Source organism: Bidens hawaiensis, unplaced genomic scaffold (assembly GCF_021521415.1).
Source record: "Bidens hawaiensis isolate Kalapana, Puna unplaced genomic scaffold, B.hawaiensis_p1.1 tig00052043_1, whole genome shotgun sequence".
NCBI lineage: Eukaryota > Viridiplantae > Streptophyta > Magnoliopsida > Asterales > Asteraceae > Bidens > Bidens hawaiensis.
The window spans coordinates 21311-39512 of record NW_027499321.1 but is presented as its reverse complement, the minus strand read 5'-3'; the positions used below and the strand labels follow the sequence as shown (position 1 = coordinate 39512).

Below are 18202 nucleotides of genomic sequence, written 5' to 3'. Positions count from 1 at the left end.
GTTCCAATGGGAGAAGACACACGATGGTTATTTTGACTAAATGGACCACACATGACACACATGGTTTTAATGGAAGGGTTTTAATTTTTTATTTAGACTAAATGATGACACTAATACATGAGACACATCAGTTGTTTTTTTTAGTGACACTGATTAATGACATACAGAAATAAATGTCATAAATCTTTTAACTTTTTCAAAATATGACTCTTTTTTATGACATACACATTTGCGCGTCATAAATTATGGCGTGTTATTATGCGCATGTCATTAAAGCCTTTTTTTCTAGTAGTGGTGGTGGTTGTGAAGGAAAAATTGTTTTTTAGTATGCTTGTAAACTATAATATGTGGTGCTTGCTTACAAGTTTTAAGTGTGTGAGTGAATTTCTACACTATTTGTGTATTGGAGATTTTCTTCTATGTAGGTTAATAAATCAAGTTACGATATATACATTTGATTGTGACGGAGATTCCTTTGATATTTTCGTTAATAGTCACAACACATGCCTTAAATCCTACATATAGATGTTTATGATTTTATCCGCACATATATGTACCAATTAAATGTAGGAATTTATCAAGTTTGTGTATGATAATATTCATATACAAACAAAAAAATTATGAATACAGAATAATAAAAACACGAGATCGTAAAAAAATAAGTAAACACAAAATTATTCTTTGAGATATCCAACTGATTCTTTATTTTTCAGTTTCCTAAATTGAGTTTAAAACCAAATTACGAAACTACCCTTTTAATATTAAAGTCAATTAGTATGAAAGAGTTATTATTTACAACATTGCCATTTTAATTCATGACCATAGATTAAACAAAATCAATTACTCAGATTCATTTCTCACACTTCTCGCTATAAATTCACTTCTCTCATGAACCATCTCCTATATATATATATATATATATATATATATATATATATATATATATATATATATATATATATATATATATATATATATATATATATATATCCATTTCTAGGGGTGTTCTCCGGGTTTGCTTTTCGGATTTCGAGTTTTTCGGGTTTCAAAGTTTTAAATCCTGACCTGAAACTCAACCCAAATCTCTCACGGCTTTTTCAGGTTCGGGTTTTTTTGGGTTGGGTTAATCGGGTTTCGAGTATCCTAAAAAACAAAACTAAAAAAAAAGATTTAAAAACTATAATGCTAAAATTAACACAACATATAATCAAACAATAAAACAACATAACGTGATAGCAATTCAAAAGAAGAGTAAAACGAACTCAAACCATAATCGTCTTCAATTGGACGTGATTTGGTTGCTCGATTACGATTGCTATAGTAATAAACGGAAAACATAAATTAGCAATAAACAATTGATCCATAGTTGGAATGATAACAGTCGATTAGGCCCAGATTCGGATAACTTTAGTGGCTAAGACTAAGCCTATTATGCCTAAAACTATATTTAATTTCAAAACTAAAAGTTTATTCTGGTTTTTCGAGTTGACCCAAAACTTATAAATCAAACCCGAGAACCAACCCGAATTAATTCGGTTTGGTTTCGGGTTAGTCTCTTCTCAGGTTTGGGTTTTTTGGGTCGGGTTAGTTCGGGTACGGGTTTTCTCGGGTTAGGTTTCGGATTTCGGGTAAAAGTGACAGCCCTATCCATTTCATTAAATATAACTTTTAAATGACTATTTTAACCTTATTCGTAATAAAAGATTTTACATATTTACTCTTCCTAAAACATATGCACATATTTATTTATTTCTTTAAAATTAACTTATTGAATAACTTTTTTTACTAAATATTTTTACCGATATCAGACATGTTAACCAGTGTTGGACGTTACGCATATGAAGTTGGCTACTGCGTTCGAAGCCGGTTAGCGCGTCCGACGCAGGATAACACGTCTGGCACTGGATCGTTTGAGAATATTCAAAAGTAAGGACATTATGAGACTCACTTTTGAAAAGAGACATTTTAAGAATTTTTTCTTATAATTATAGCAAGTTGTACCTCTTAAATTTGAAGAGACCCATTGGATTTGCTTTATAGATATATATAATCATGGGCGGATCTAGCATAGGTTGAGGCTAGCCCGTATTACCCCTCAACATTCTGGATGAATTACTTTTTTAATGCAATTTTTTTCTTGTTCTTTGTTTTATGTATCAGCTACCTATGAATAAAATTCTTTTAGCATGTGCTACCCTCTCAAATTTTCTTTTAAATCTGCAACCCTGTTTTATCACATTTTTACTTCACACTGGACACTTAACTAATAAATAAAATTATCATTACGTTAAGAACGTCTCAAATTACAATAACATATAAGACCATCATATTTGATATTTTAATAGTAGTCTTATAATTAAATATACTACTTGTGTTATTATGCTGCAAGCTAAATAAAACCTATATCAGCTTGATTTTCACAACACAGTTATAAAATACGAATTTGTTTAGGGTTTGACATAGTCCACGGGGCCATGAGGCTCGAAAAGGTTAGCGAAGAGTCCATTTTTTCTCATCCGATTCATGCCCATGTCTTTGCATAGTTGATCATTATACCAAATTTCCAAAGCACCAATCGAGGATCGATAATGGTATTCTCCAGTTGACTGTTTCATGTATTCATCCCATCTTGCAATATCTTTCTTCATCTTGTGAATACTTGGTAGCTTAAACACACCTTCAAGTAGCGCTGCCACCCATTTAGCCCGCATTTCGGAGATATAAATATTGGAAAGACTTTCAGAAAATCCAATTACTGCTACATGAGGTATATGGGGATGAATGCATTCCCTGATGGCATTATTAATCATTAGTCTAGTTTTAATATGGAGTTGGCTAGACATATGTCACCCGCCAAATACTGATTTAACAAATTGAATGAGTGTGTTCAAAAAATATAAATAGAGGGGTAAGTATGCTTAGCACTTTAACGCCCATGCTTGATCCAACTTATTAAATACCGCGATCGACTAACCTGTAAAGAGGGACCCGTGATGAGCCTGCAATGAAGTGACCAAATGTCAACGATTCAAATATATTTCTGAGCTTTTCTTCACCTCTAAATCCTGTAGCAAAAATGACAATTTCTGCTTCAATCTGTGTGTTGTCCTCTTCTATACAAATCCCCCTTTCATAAAAGCAAAAACTTTGGGATTTCTTCAAAGAAGTTTTTGGGATCATGCATGTATAAAAGCAAACATGAGTGCACGTCTTTTGAGAAGCTATGTTGGGGCACCATGTCGAACTTGGCTAGAGGCAACTTACTTTTTATGTAGCATTCCACAAATTTTGAGACTCCCAACGCTGTTAGATCATCAAACAAATCATTTTGTTTTTTAATTGTTTGAAATGAGTATATAATTTTCACAAATATGGTTGCGGTTCTTACAAAGTACGACATCTCCAACATTTATTAATTTTCTGTTTTATTTTTATTTATTTTTGTTGCAGTTTTTATTTAACATTTAATTTTGTTTTTATTTAATAATAAGTAATATCTAAAAACTTTAATATATCTAAATACACAAATTTGTTAAAAGAGAAAAAAAAAATCTAAAATAAGCAAATTAATAGCTACTTCAAATGATAGTTTTTGAAGTTGTCGAGAGGCTTACTAAGGGTGAAAGTAACGTAGCTAGCAGATTAAGCACAAAACCTTCTCCGGGTTTACGAATTAAAAGCTCGGAGAAGCGATTGAAGTATAAATAAGTTAACGGGATGCCCCATGGAGCCCAGTCCGGTATTTTCCAATGATTATGTCGGTACACTATTGTACAAGGATGTTCCGGACCTGAAAATAAACTTTGTAAAATTAGAAAAAGCTACCTATGTATGACATTCAGCAAACATCTGCGACTAACCATTGACGGATGCGCACTCCCTTGCAATATCAAACACTGTTTTACCGAACCCCACGATTGCAACATTCTTCCCTTTCACAAACGCAGCAGCTTTGTCGTGATACATGGCTGCGTATTCCATGGAGTGTATGGCCTTTCCTCGGAAAATGTCCGGCCCTTTCCCGGCAGGAAATGTGGGTATGTTTGGGACATCTTTGAATCGTCCTGTTGAAACCTATTCCCACGAGGGGGTAAAGTTCCTAACAAGATAGAGAGAATGGTGATCAAATGTGATATTTGTAAGTATTGGTGGATGTGTAATGTGTTTACATGATTTCTTCCTCCTCTTATATAAAGGGGAGGTATTACAAGTGGCTTTCTCTCTAAGATTACAGGAGGCTCTCCCTCCAAGATTACAAGTGTCTTTCCCTCCAAATCCATTTCCCTCCAAGTCCATTTCTAGAATGTCCTCCTTGTCGGGCCTTAAGTATTGGCTCTTATTGTCTTGTTGAGTTAGAGCCTACTTATGAGGCCTGGCTCATGGGTAGGCTCTTCAAGTCCCCCAATCTATTGTCCTTGTTATTTATGATAAGGATAATAGACTCATTGACTATTGTCGCTCTTATCTTTCTTCACTTTCTTCTTTTTGATCTTTTGGTACCTGGTCCGTTGTGTATTCCTTTTCTCATTTCGGCCTTGGGCCTTCTATCTTGTTTAATGGATTTTAGCCTACCTCCAGAGCCCAATTCCAAGGTAGGCTCTTCAAGTCCCCCAGTCCATGGTGCTCGTTATTTATGACAAGTACAATTGACTCACAATAAGTCTTTATTCTTCCTCCGTCGTGACCTCTTGTGTTATCCTCCTTATTCTCCGATTGACCTTCATATAGTTAGGAGGTATCTTGATACAAAAATAATATCCATAGAACTATTATATGCTGGTTCTTGACCTACGAGCTTTCCCCTTGGCCATTGTTCTCTTTGACTTAGGCCCTATCCATTCATGTGTTATTCTAATCCTTTCTTTTGGTTGATATCACCACTTGTTTAGATTGATTGGACAGGCCCTTAAACCTTCTGGAACATTTGATTTCATTTAGTTATTTTGAGAGGTCTTTTGGTTATTCTCTTTTGGGCTTCCTTTCTTTAGCCACCCTTACTTTGAGCATGTGTTAGGCCTATTTCTCTTATTGCTCGAAGGACCCGTTTCAAGGGCACTCTCTTCACGTCCCAAACAAAGAATCACAAAATCGGCAAAGTAAATCTGGTTATTGGATATGAATATAATAACGTTTTTATCAGTTAGTCAAGAAAATCATACTCTACTTACACAAATATCATGAAAAATGATCCCTTACTATTTTTAATGCAACTTTTGCAATTCTGGAAGTGTGTAAATATATATCCCAAGAAACATGCAATATTCTTTTTCGTGTTTTCTTATAGAATTTAGAACCCAGGTTTAGGAGAAGTTAATAAATGTTGGAGATAATCTGTTGACTGCAGAATTTACTGAATATTTTTATGTCTCTGCAGTTTTTTTGTTACTGCAGATTTTTTAGCTATATCCGTGAGTATGAAGTACCACTACAACGGTACCAAGCCATGATGGATGGATCTTCAGGTAAACGTTGCAGCTTATTTGGAATCTAAAACCTCTCCAAACCAAGTAATTAATCTCTTGTGTTATTTTCATGGATGACTGATAGTTTTGGGAAATGTTATTGATTTGGTTGTTGTTTAAGTAGTATACAACGTTGTAAACATGATTAAAGTGGGGTAATTTTATCAATTTGAAGTTACAAGATAACAAGTGCGAAATTGGACATATGTTTATTGTCATAACTTAAACAGTTGATAAAAAGTTAGGTTTGTTATGCACAAAATGTTTAGTTTTCTTAGAACTTTAAAAGTTAAAATATACAGTTCTGAGATTTTTAGTCCATAACTAGAATAAAGATTTATTTCAGCTGCTCTCTCTTTATTATCTTTTTTAAATGGTGTTATATGTTACTAAAAGTGTTTACTTACTTCTTTTAAAATGAAATAAGTCAAAGTATAGTGAATCGAGTCAAATGATGGTTTAGAAATCGCCTGAACTGTATTTTTTTTTAATCATCAGTTATACGCTAATTGTCAAAAAAAAAAAAAAAATTTGTGGACAATGATGCTTCTGGTCAACTCAACATGGTCCGTTCAAATATGTGCAACATTTAAATATTCTGATATGTTACTCAATCCTTTTGCATGACTCACTAATTTAGAAACTGAAATTTAACGGGTCAAACTCAAAAGTATAGTTTTCCAGGTCTTTGATGTTCCCTTTTATTAACTCTTATTAGTTTTATTAGTTTTAGAGCCCCGTATCACACGCGTGATAATTCAAATTATAAAATTATAAGTAAAACAAATAATTACATAGCGTATATGAAAAAAAATGTATTACATCTATGCTTGTATCTATACAATATGTACATAAATTAATTTTATTTATATCACAAAATGATTTTTTTAAATGAACTTAATAAAAAAAATGTCTATGTAAAATCGTACTCGAGAATGCTTCTTTCTATTGAAAAATTCATTCTTGGTGTCATATATGTATAATTGAAATAATTTTGGTTATGAACCAATTTCGAAAATAAGACTTCTCATACAATAGTAGTTCTAACCACTCAGCCTAAATACAAAAGAAGCGTTACCTTTATTGATATATTTATCAATTTACCACCCATCAAAGAAAAACAGGACATTAAATTGTAGCAATGGATGTTCTTCAAGAACTATGTTTTTTTGAGCTACACCATAAAAAAGATTTTGATATGTTTCAGAGGGCTTCTCGACTTTATCATAATGACAACATAAAAAATAACATGTTAACCCATTCAATTTTGTAAATATTTTGTTTCATTTGAGCATAGTTTTGCAAGACATGTTTCCCATACAATGTTCTGATCACCATTGAAGCAAAAAATTAATGTTGACATAAATATTTCAAATTTGATAAAAGTTAGAAGCATTGATAGGCATGGGGGTGGCATGTCGAAAGTGTTCGCAATCTTTTCTTAAATTTTAATAGTTGGGGGAAAAATAGTCAATTTGCCAAATCCCAAGCCTTTTGATTATTTCAAAAAATGCCCTTAAAAATAACTTGAAACCCGAATCATGTTTAAAATTCTAACTATCATACTTTTGACATTTTAAAGTCAACACTTTGAACCCATAACAAATTTGACTATAAATCTATTTTGCATTCTCAAAATTTTCATTTTTGACCCGTAACAAATCTTGATCTAAATGTAGTTAACTTGTACCAAACAATCTATTTACCAACTTTTGACCCATAAAATCAAATTTAACTTCCACAAAAAAACTCGAAACAATTTTCATTTGAGAAACATGATTTGTTGTTGATTTTTGGAATTCACCAAGTATTTTGAAATATATAGTAAACTAATATGTTAATATTTAAATTTATAAAAATATATAGATATTATATAAATATAGTGTAAAAGGAAAGTGAATAATTATTGATTTATTACATATATTAGGGAGAAACATGATTTATTGTTGATTTTTGAAATTCACCAAGTATTTTGAAATATATAGTAAAATAATATGTTAATATTTATATTTATATTTATAAAAATATATAGATATTATATAAATATAGTATAAAAGGAAAGTAAATAATTATTGATTTATTACATATATTAGGGAGAAACATAATTTGTTGTTGATTTTTAAAATTCAACAAGTATTTTCAAATATATAGTAAAATAATATGTTAATATTTATATTTATTAAAATATATAGATATTATATAAATATAGTGTAAAAGAAAAGTGAATAATTATTGATTTATTGCATATATTAGGGAGAAACATGATTTGTTGTTGATTTTTAGAATTCATCAAGTATTTTGAAATATATAGTAATATATTATGTTAATATTTATATTTATAAAAATATATAGATATTATATAAATATAGTGTAAAAGGAAAGTAAATAATTATTGATTTATTACATATATTAGGGTATATTAGTTTTGAAGGGAAAAAATTGTAAGAATTAACCAAAACATGAGAAGTGTCAACATGTATTTTAATTTATTAGAATAGGTAGATTATAATTATTATTTTGTTTTGGTAATTTAAAAAAATCATAAATTGATTACAAATTGGACAATTGCATATCTTGAAGTAGACATGCTACTTTAACACGTTTCAGTCGCTACATAGTGTTGTATTTTGTTTATATGTTTTGAATGTTGTCTTTCTCTAACTTAAGTATTTATATTTAGGCCATATAATCATTATCTAGAAGAGTAGAAGACTAGAACGCGTATAATCAATATAAGTTAACGAATTTTTGTTTTGAAGTGAAAATAAGTATTGTTGGTTTCAAGCTAAGTTGTTTATCTATGATACACAAAAGTGGTGGTGGCGGTGGGTGACGGTTGTTGTGGCGGTGGGCGGTGGAGTGGTGGTGGTTTTATGAGATAAGTGAAAATGTAATTGGGTTTTATGTAAGTGGGTTTTTAAAATTAATGTAAGTGGGTTTTGAGATTAAAATAAGTGGGTTTTGATATTTAAGTGTTAGACTAAAATACCCTCCTTCTTAGTCTTCTTAGAAAAATTAAACTTCTTATTTGAACCTAACACTAAAAAAGGTAATTTGAGCGGGTTTAAGCAGGTTGGATAATGGGTATTTATCTCTTAACTGATATGGGATAGCTTCAAAAATATTTACCCCATCAGTTGCTCTAACTGATATTTATCTCTCTAAAAAATGCATTGGAAAACGAAGACTCCAATTGGTTGGTATAACATGCATGCTTAAAGTAACTTTTTGACATGTTTTGTCTGAGAAAATCATTACAGTATATAAACAAAGAAGTTTAATAAAATATTTAAATCCACTAATAAGCTAATATGCCAATTATAGTGTAGCAAATCATTACCGTATATAAACAAAGAAGAATTAATCACCAAACTAGACCATTGTCATAACTTTAATAATCAGGTTAGTACAAAAGAAAATATCGTCACCAAATCAGATCATTTTGAAAAGTACATTGCTATTTGCCCTTATTCTTGATGCATCTTGTGATTTAAAATTGTCATATAAACTAGGTACATCAAACAAGTAGTGTAAATCTCTATCACCTGGAAACCTTAATGTTTTATACCAAGATCTATTCTCTTTATATGCAGCTTTTGTCAATTGATTATGGAGGACGATCTTATCAAGTTGTATATACTTAATGAGTTTCCGTCCTTTCAAACCAGGCGGATTGTTAGTAGATCTGGCAAAAGATGAGACGATTTTATTCAAGTTAAAAGTATTGGACATAAGGCCCGGAAATAGCTGGAATTGTAACTCCAACACTGGCTCGCCTGTTTCTATGCGTTTTAACATTTGAAGCTGCAGTTGAAGTAGGAACTAGTACACCTTTGTTTACATATTTATTTTGTGTAGCTTATTTATTTAATCCTTTAGGGAACAGTGATTGTTAATTGTATTTACATTTTACATATTTGTTTGGGCCATTCAAGCTTTATCTATACAATATGTAGCTTTCCAGTCAAATTACAGTTACCGGAAAAATAGGGTATGCCATTATTGTTATTCTCAACAATCCAAACCACCACATAATGATCGTGTTGCAGAACACCTACTAGATATACTGCTTCACTACACTCAGGTTTATCTATGTTCACTTTGTTAAAGGCATGTTTGTCTTTTGGTATTGATCGTGTTGCAGAACACCTACTATTATGAAGTTTTAAGACATCTATTTACATGAATTACATTGCCTAAACATTTTGAAAGTTACTTTTAATAATAAAATTGCTTTTTGTCACAATGCCAATGTATTGATGTATGTTTTATGGTTTATTGTTCATTTATTTCTTATCATACTTGAAATGCATCTTAATGATTTTGCTTATACTGAAATTGCCTTTTCATGTGAGATTAATGACTAAATGGTATGCCCGGATAGATTGCGGATATTCTTCACTAATTTGAACCCGCTAATATTTTTCTCGCTTCTCTTATATCACTCATTCGGATTCTATTTCTTAATTTAAAAAAACATAAAAGAAAAAACAATTGGTTAATATATATATATATATATATATATATATATATAGGCTAAATATAAAATAAAAACTCATTTGAGTTGTGAACACTCTAGAAACTCATTCTCAACCACATGTTTTTAATTAATGTTTAAATCTTTAGGTCCACAATTAAAGTGAATAAAAAATGTAAATATAAATATAACTTTTTCTCTCTCCTGAAAACATATATAAAAATTAGTAAAAAAATGTTAAAAGATAGTAAAACATTTTTTTTTGTTGATGTTTCGATGTTTTGTATTAAATGTTACAACATATATTACATGTAACCAAAAAAAAAAAACGATGTTACATAGGGTTTTCGCGAGTTTTTACAACTCAAATGGGTTTTCATTTTAATAGGAAGTATACTTTTTGTAGGAAAGATAAGAAGTGATCCTGTCCATTGATTTAAAACATGAATGGTTGAGATTAGTCTAGGGGGAAATCAAGTGTGAACATAAGGGGAAGGGTATAAAAACAATAACACATTTGTTGATTTTTTCTCTTCACATGCAAGGCACATGTCAAATTCTCCCATCATTTTTAAACGTCCATAAATTTTTTATACGATGTTTTTATTGAAAAACAAATTCACCATAATAACGAGTGTCTTTTTATCTTTTATATGACTACCATATTGTAATATAAAAATTAAAAAAAATTAGTGGTTTTTTTACAAATTGTGTTTTACTGAATTGTGTTTTACAAAATTGTGTTATATAATAGTATTTTTCATTGTGTTTTTTACATCGTGTTTTTATCATTGTGTTTTTTTTATCATAGTGTTTTTTTCCATTGTGTTTTCATGGTGTTTGTTTCACCTCTGAATAATCAAGTTAAATTATCATCAAAATCAACTGCAATTCGGCATACGCACTATCAGTTTGATGGTACAAAAATAAAACCAAGGATAAAAACTTTTAAGTTTTATGAATTCATTCAAAACCTCAATGAGAATCAAAGAAGGGTGGTGAAAGAAATCAGGTTTGGCACAATACTTGAGCTGAAAATTACTCAAATTCCAACGTCGCTAGGTTACTGGTTAGTTAGGAACTATAACCATGAAAGCGGTGTATTAGACATTGGCGTGGCTAAAATAGAGATAACACCGGAACTGGTACATACGTTACTTGGAATCCCGATCAGCATTAAGGATGTGACTGAGATGGTTAGAGCACGCAGATCAGATGCTGTTGTTAACGAGTGGAACAAACAGTTTAAAAAGGGAGAAACAACCTTAACACCGTCAGCATTTATGAAATACCTGGGGGGAGGACAGATAGTGGTAGGCTATTTGTTCTTAACTTCTTGGTAGCTTTTACCACTATGCTGGGAGAAATTACCAGCAACAACGCCATAAACCGCAAATTCCTAACATGTATTATTGAACTGATGATGTTAAAGATATGAACTGGTGCAAATATATGACAACACTGATGAAGCGATCAAAGGAAAGGTGGGTTATTGATAAAGAATACAACGGATCTATGATCTTGCATCTGGTAAGTACGGATAAATATATAAGAATTGTGTTTAAATTTGTAGTTTTTGTGTCCAATGATCTTAAAGTTATGTTGTTTAATGATTGATTGATTATGTTTTGTTTTAGCTGGTGTTGGCACATTTCAAGAATGATATGGTTAAGGATTCAGACAAGTTGCCACATCCGGTAACGAGGTTCACGTTTGATGATCTGGATTATTTGGAACTTGTTGAATCCAAAAGGATGAGTTGTGCACCACCTAAAAAGGATACACATGTGATCAAGTATATGGATCAGGAAGCACAAGTTAAAAATAAAGATAAGGAGGGGAGAGCAAAAAAAAATGTGATTGCGATTAAGAAACAGTTAAATGAAGGGGATGATGTGAAAGATGTGAAGAAGCAAAAGTTAATACCGGAGTTATTTAAAAAGAATAAAGATAACGTGGAGGCAGAAGTAGAAGGCAAGGGGATGGTTGTGGAGGTAGATGATGTAACAGACCCGAAGTACCCAATAATCAATTATGTTAACACTAGTGGGATGCCCACCGAACCCAATGTCGAACCGAATGTGGGAGAGATTCAGCTCACACAGTTTGATACACAGACAGAATTGACGCAAACAGATGTTGAGGTAAACAAATATATGTATGTATGTGTGTGTGTGTGCACTGTACTTGTTTGTTAATTATCGTATTCGTAACATGTTTTTGTTGAACTTATTCAGGTTGCAGCCCATAGGTTGTATGAGCTAATTCAGGATTTCGAGAACAATATTAGTGACATTAAGATAAATCTTGAAGAAGCAAAGATAAAGTACCCATACAGTACGGTTATAAAGGAAGTTGAAGAACTATGGAAATACGTAGTGGGTAAGTATTTCCTTGGTGAAAACAACAAACCGGTTGGCAGTGATCATGTAAATGATCTTGAGGATAGCCCCAAATTTTTAACTCCTAGAACTGTTGAAGAGTTGGACAGGCAGGAAAAGGCATATACAGATTCAAAGTATAAAACGCCCGTGAAAAAAACACTGGTATTCAGCCGCCCAAAATTTGACATAGGGTCATCATGTAATGTGCCGAAGTCCGTTAATGTAGGTAGATAATAGTAACAGATTATGTGATTGGTAGTGACCATGTCGAGGGAAAAAGGGACAACAAGTTTGAAGGGAAACGAGCAGTAAGTCCTCAAACATTAGGTGAAGACATGATTTCTCCGTATGTGCAACGTGTTGTTCAGTTGAAGGAACCAATAATTAAGCTGGAGAACCTCGTGTCAGACATGATTTACGCAGCGTATGGTGGGACCTGGTAAGATAGTAATGAATATGGACATGTTTATTACGCATATATTTAATATTAGGGATGAGCAAATTTGGTACCGGTACCGATTGGTACTGGTACCATCGGTACCAAGAATTTGTGATTTTCGGAATCGGTATTTTCAGTACCGGTACCGACCTGGTACGAAGGTCATCCCTATTTTATTTGTTGTGTTTGACAAATTAGTGTAACAGGGAAGTGATGTTTAGAACTCGTAACGGAATATCAGTAGGACGCGTTGTGATGGAGACAATGTGACCTGGTATATACATACATGTGTCGGCGGTAAGTTCGTAGACGAAGGTGCTGAACAAGGAGGAAATATTAAGGCAGAATGGAACGAAACATCGATTATTTTGCTCACCGGTGATGCTGGTAAGAAAATATACCAGTGGTCAATTAATCAGGTTATAATAATTATGTTAGCTAATAGATAATCTAAATGGCATTAAACACAGTTTCCTACCCACTACCACCAAGACAAGGAAACACAGATAGCCCATTTTACCTCAAACATGGTATCGGTACTTAAACAACAAGATCTTAAAGGTATTGCAGGAGTTGATCTTGTGTTCATACCAATTCTTTATCCCATGCGTCAACACTATTATGTGTTGGTTTTTAACATGAACAACGAGAGGATCGAGCTGCTAGACAACATAAAATTCGATGCCGATTTCAACGAGCTATACGGAAAATGGCCATTCATAACGGTAAGTTATTTATGTGTCAAATATGAGTATTATTATGTGTTAATTAGTACATGTTAATAATTGTATGCAAAAATGGAACAGCAGGACACGTTTGCGGAATACTTACATAGGGTTAAACATGTAATGGCATCAAAGATTGCAAAGTCAGATGTTGTTGTGATTGATATGCCTTGGAGAACGAAAAACAACTACATGGATTGCGGAGTATTTGCAATAAGGCGCATGGAAACTTACAGGGGAGGCAGCGTTAAAGAATGGGATGGAATTTGCAATTTATCCAGAGAGGTCGTTGAACATGGCATAAAACAACAAAAGGAACTTGATTAATTAAGGAGAAAATATGTTGCAAAGATCTTATTAAGTGAGATCAACTTGGCTAAGAATGACGTTCTTGAACGTGCATTAATATTTGATGCCCTACCCTTGGATGAAAAAATGGAGTTGTACAACAGTGCAGTGGATAGAATCCAGATTCGTTTGAAGGATTTAGATTAAGAACCGCATTCACATTTTGTGTTTCAGCTGGTGGTTTTTGAACAAAGTTGTTTATGCTTTAAGTAAATGGATGTTTAAGTTGTTGACTTTGGTTTTAGTATGTGGGACAAATAGTAATTTTGTTTGGTTAGACAGCTATGTTTGTTTAGTATGTTATGATATGGTTTGGATTACTATATAATTTTGATTGTGTATAAACTATGAAAAACAAGTGGGTCAGGAACCCCTCCTCACCCCTATTAAGTTCAGTCCATGATCTCATTCGCCATGTATAAATATAGAGATACTACCACCTCTAACTTTCATAAAGTAAAGATGAATTTATTTTTTGAATGTAAATATGTATTTTTAAGAAGTTAATACTGGTTTGAGCTTCCATTAGCTTCGACTTCCATTGATGCTGTGCATTCTGGTGCAGCTCTTCATTGTTGGCCCTCACCATCTGGTGGTGTAAGTAAATACAAAATTAATTTTTTAGAATAAAATAAGGATCCGTAATCGTTGATGGTTTTGAGAACAGTTTAAATTTTAATCAAACACACGAGTAGATTATGTAAAAGTGTGTAATTTTTTATCATCAGTTAAGACATCTCAATCCTTTTATACATAGTTAATATAGGGCTACGCAAAAACAGGATCAGCGAGAAAAACCAAAACCCGAACCAAGAAAACCCAAAACTGGACCAAACCCGTATGTATCGGTCAAAAGTCAGTTCCTATTCCAGCTGATTTTCGGTTTCGGGTTCGGTCTTGTACTGAAATGAACCGAAGCACGCCAACATGACCAGAAAGAGTCAAAGTACAACAGCAATATCTTGTTACCCAAGCATCGAAACCGACACCGTCCAATACCCGAAACGAAGTAACTAGTGTAGTCCCCGGTTCTTGATTTTACATGTATATCGGTTTCTGGTTGGGTTGGATTTAATCCGTTTCGGGTCGTTTTGCTTCTGTTTCACAACCGTAAGTTAAAGATTTGATGACATTCAACTGTATTAATGATGTAAATATAAAATACCACCGAGTAATATGCATATAACAAAAGCAATAAAACACAGATTATGCTGCATAAGGATATTAAGTAGATTATATAAAACTGTGTAAATTTTTATGAATTAAGACATCTCAATCCTTTTATACATAGTTAAGATAGGGGCGCGCAAAAATCAGGTCAGTTATTAGAAAAAACAAAACCCGAACCAAAAAAAACTGAAACTGGGCCAAACCCGTATGTATCGGTCAAAAGTAAGTTCCTATTCCAGCTGATTTTCGGTTTCGAGTTCGGTCTCGGTCTTGGACTGAAATGAACCGAAGCAGACCAACCCGACCAGAAATAGTTAAAGTACAACAGATCTTGATACCCGAGCATTGAAACAGACACTGTCCAATACCACAGAGTAATATACATATAACAAAAACAATAAAACACAGATTATGTTGCATAAGGAAATTTATGTATGAAGCAAACAAATACATCAGGTTTGAAACCAAAATGTAAAAAAAAAAACACTGCAATCATAAAAGATAAAAAAAACATTCAAAAAACATATTGTTCTAAACAATGAAAATCTGAAAACATAAAGAATATAAATTGCGACTACTATTCTTCACTTTGTGGAGATAAGCAACGTTTAGACTGAGCTTTTTTGGTTTGAACCTTGTGATGATTACGGGTATCGTGCCCAGGCTCACCACAAATTCTGCATGCCCTTGGTGGTTTTCTAGCTTGGCTTATCACCTGCTCATGTTGTGATCTTATACGATTGTGAACACCACACCCTTTGTTCCTTGTATCTATAGGAGCACGGATATTAGCGTGTGTGGGTTGATCATTTTTGAGGAGGTCAGCAAACATGTCTCTTTTGCTCGGTGGTGGGGCAACAAACTGTATTTCGTCAACTTTAGCTTTATAATTATTAATATACTCAGCGTAGTGGGTTAACTTCTCCATGTCACCAACCAATTGATTTATAACATGGTCGTGCGCCTTGTTCATATCCCGAACAACAGAGTAAACATCATTATTACCAATGCCATCGGCCTGATTATAAGATGAAGCATGTAATGGACTATTTGCAACATCATCTTCTATCCACCTCCTAAGTATATATTGCCTAGGGAAAACTGTTACCTCTCCCGCTCTAAGGACAAAAAAAATATGTCTGCATAAAAGACCAAACTGTTCAAACCTTTTGCAACTGCAATAAACGGTTAAGTCTTTATTGCGAATCATAACCTGGATACGAAAACTGCGTGTCACAACATGCATAATGACAACAAAAATTAATTTATAAACAACATACATATTATTTAAGAACATACCTCCCATATTGATGACGGGTAGAATTCCATGTCGTTGATATAAAACTTTATAAAGTCACCAACAGTGTGATAACTCCTAGACTGGCATTTGTGAATAGAGGCATCTATTTCTAACTAGACATCAAAGAAAATGTTACTAGTGTATATTTCTGCAGCCTGCTTCTCTAGGGGGAATTTACTCCATATATGGGGAGCTTTGTACCTACTATCGTGGTCATTTCTCCTGTGCTCGTGTCTTTGATGTTCAATTGCGGAAGCAAAGTGAGCAAGGAACTCTATCAGAGTACAACGTGGGTTGAAAAACTTACCAAAAAAATGGTTCTCACTTTCTGACCTAGATGATGTACGCATCAGCCCAGACATGCTTTCTTAACGATAAAATGCAGGAATCCATGAGCTTCTCAGTTGGTAAATATCGGTCAACCATTCATGTTCAGTTAGATGAAAATCATGCATAATCTGGCCCCACTCCTTTTCAAAATGTTCAGCGGATATCTGATCCGTCCATACTATATCACACAACCGTTCTTTAAAATCTGTTTCGTTGCATAGCTTTGATCCAACCTGACGTTAACAGAACATTAGTTGTAAAACACAAAATCTTAGAAAAATATTAATTCAAAATAAACAAGTTCATATATTTGTGTAATATAAAACAATGTCTTCACCTTTGTTGAAAGCTTATCCATTATGTGCCACATGCACAATCTGTGTCTAGTATTAGGAAAAACGTCTTCAATTGCCCTCTTCATAGTAGGGTCCTGATCAGTGACAACAACTTGAGGTGCGTATCCAAATGCATTTTTAAAAGATTTGAGCAACCAAGCGTATGTTTCTGCTATTTCGTTACCAAGCAGAGCAGCACCAAGTGTAACGTTACAATTGTGGTTGTCAATGCCCGTATAGGGTACAAACATCATCTTGTATCTAAAGAAATGTTAATAATTATAATGTTAATTACCTTGAAATACGTTAAATTGTATCCAAAAATAATAAATATATACATACAGTTCTTGTTGTGTCGATACGTCGCATCAAAGGACACGACATCTCCAAATGTGTAAAAGTTCCTCTTAGCATCTTCATCCGCCCAAAATAAACCCTTCAAAACACCATCAGGAGTAGTAGAATATTCACACGAAAAGTTGGGTAGAAACTCTTTCTTCCTCATGAGTCGTTGGACCACCATTTCAGCATCATACTCGTTGATATATAGATTCTGGTCTCTCTTAAAGTTTTTGCAATCCTCCTTAGTTGCACCCACTTTGTCAAACCCACCAAAAATAAATCGCATAATATTGAACGCTCTAACCGGTCCAATATTAATGTTAGACAAATCATTAATAAGTGTTTTCTTTGTAAAAGAAAGCTCGTGAGCTGCAGGAATAAAGTGCATATCATCCTCATTAACAAATGGGTGGTTGTGCGCCTCTATAAAATTATATAGTTTATATTTGCCATCATCAATTAGCTCTAATCTAATTAATGCTTCACAACCAGTACGTTGTGAAGATCTCCTTATTTTTTGTTTAGTCTTGTGTTCTTTGTCTATCGAATCAACAGCCTTAACCGTCTTATGACCTTGTTTTGCGCAGATGAAATACTTCCCCTGAATGATACCGCGAGACTTCCGCTGTGTTGCTTTCCTTATTGAAAAACCACCAGCTAGACCATATCTTTGGTAGAATGATTTTGCAGCCTCAAGGTTGTCAAATATCATACCCTCAATGGGTTTCAGTGATGCAGCATAAACTGGTTAATAAGACTTTTTACCAGATATTGGAGAAATGTGTTCAATACCAACTGGTTGGTAAGCAATAGCATCTGTACAAACAATAAGTCATCTTTTATTATAAAGAGCATAAACCTATAACAAACAATTTGTGTGTGTCTGATAT

The 18202-nt window shown here is 33.1% G+C and overlaps 2 pseudogenes across 1 annotated transcript in view; both read right to left on the bottom strand.

Moving 5' to 3' along the window:
- Positions 1 to 2302: 2302 nt before the first annotated feature.
- Positions 2303 to 18202, bottom strand: part of LOC143599337 (putative flavin-containing monooxygenase 1) — a 37025-nt pseudogene continuing 21125 nt past the window's right edge. Inside the window, exons 2-6 of the transcript XR_013147282.1 lie at positions 5057 to 5102; positions 3861 to 4052; positions 3611 to 3790; positions 2975 to 3303; positions 2303 to 2790 (exon numbers count right to left, since the gene is read on the bottom strand). The product of XR_013147282.1 is annotated as a putative flavin-containing monooxygenase 1 (transcript). The remainder of the gene's footprint in view (positions 2791 to 2974; positions 3304 to 3610; positions 3791 to 3860; positions 4053 to 5056; positions 5103 to 18202) is intronic.
- Positions 15583 to 18024, bottom strand: LOC143599334 (protein FAR1-RELATED SEQUENCE 5-like; annotated as a pseudogene).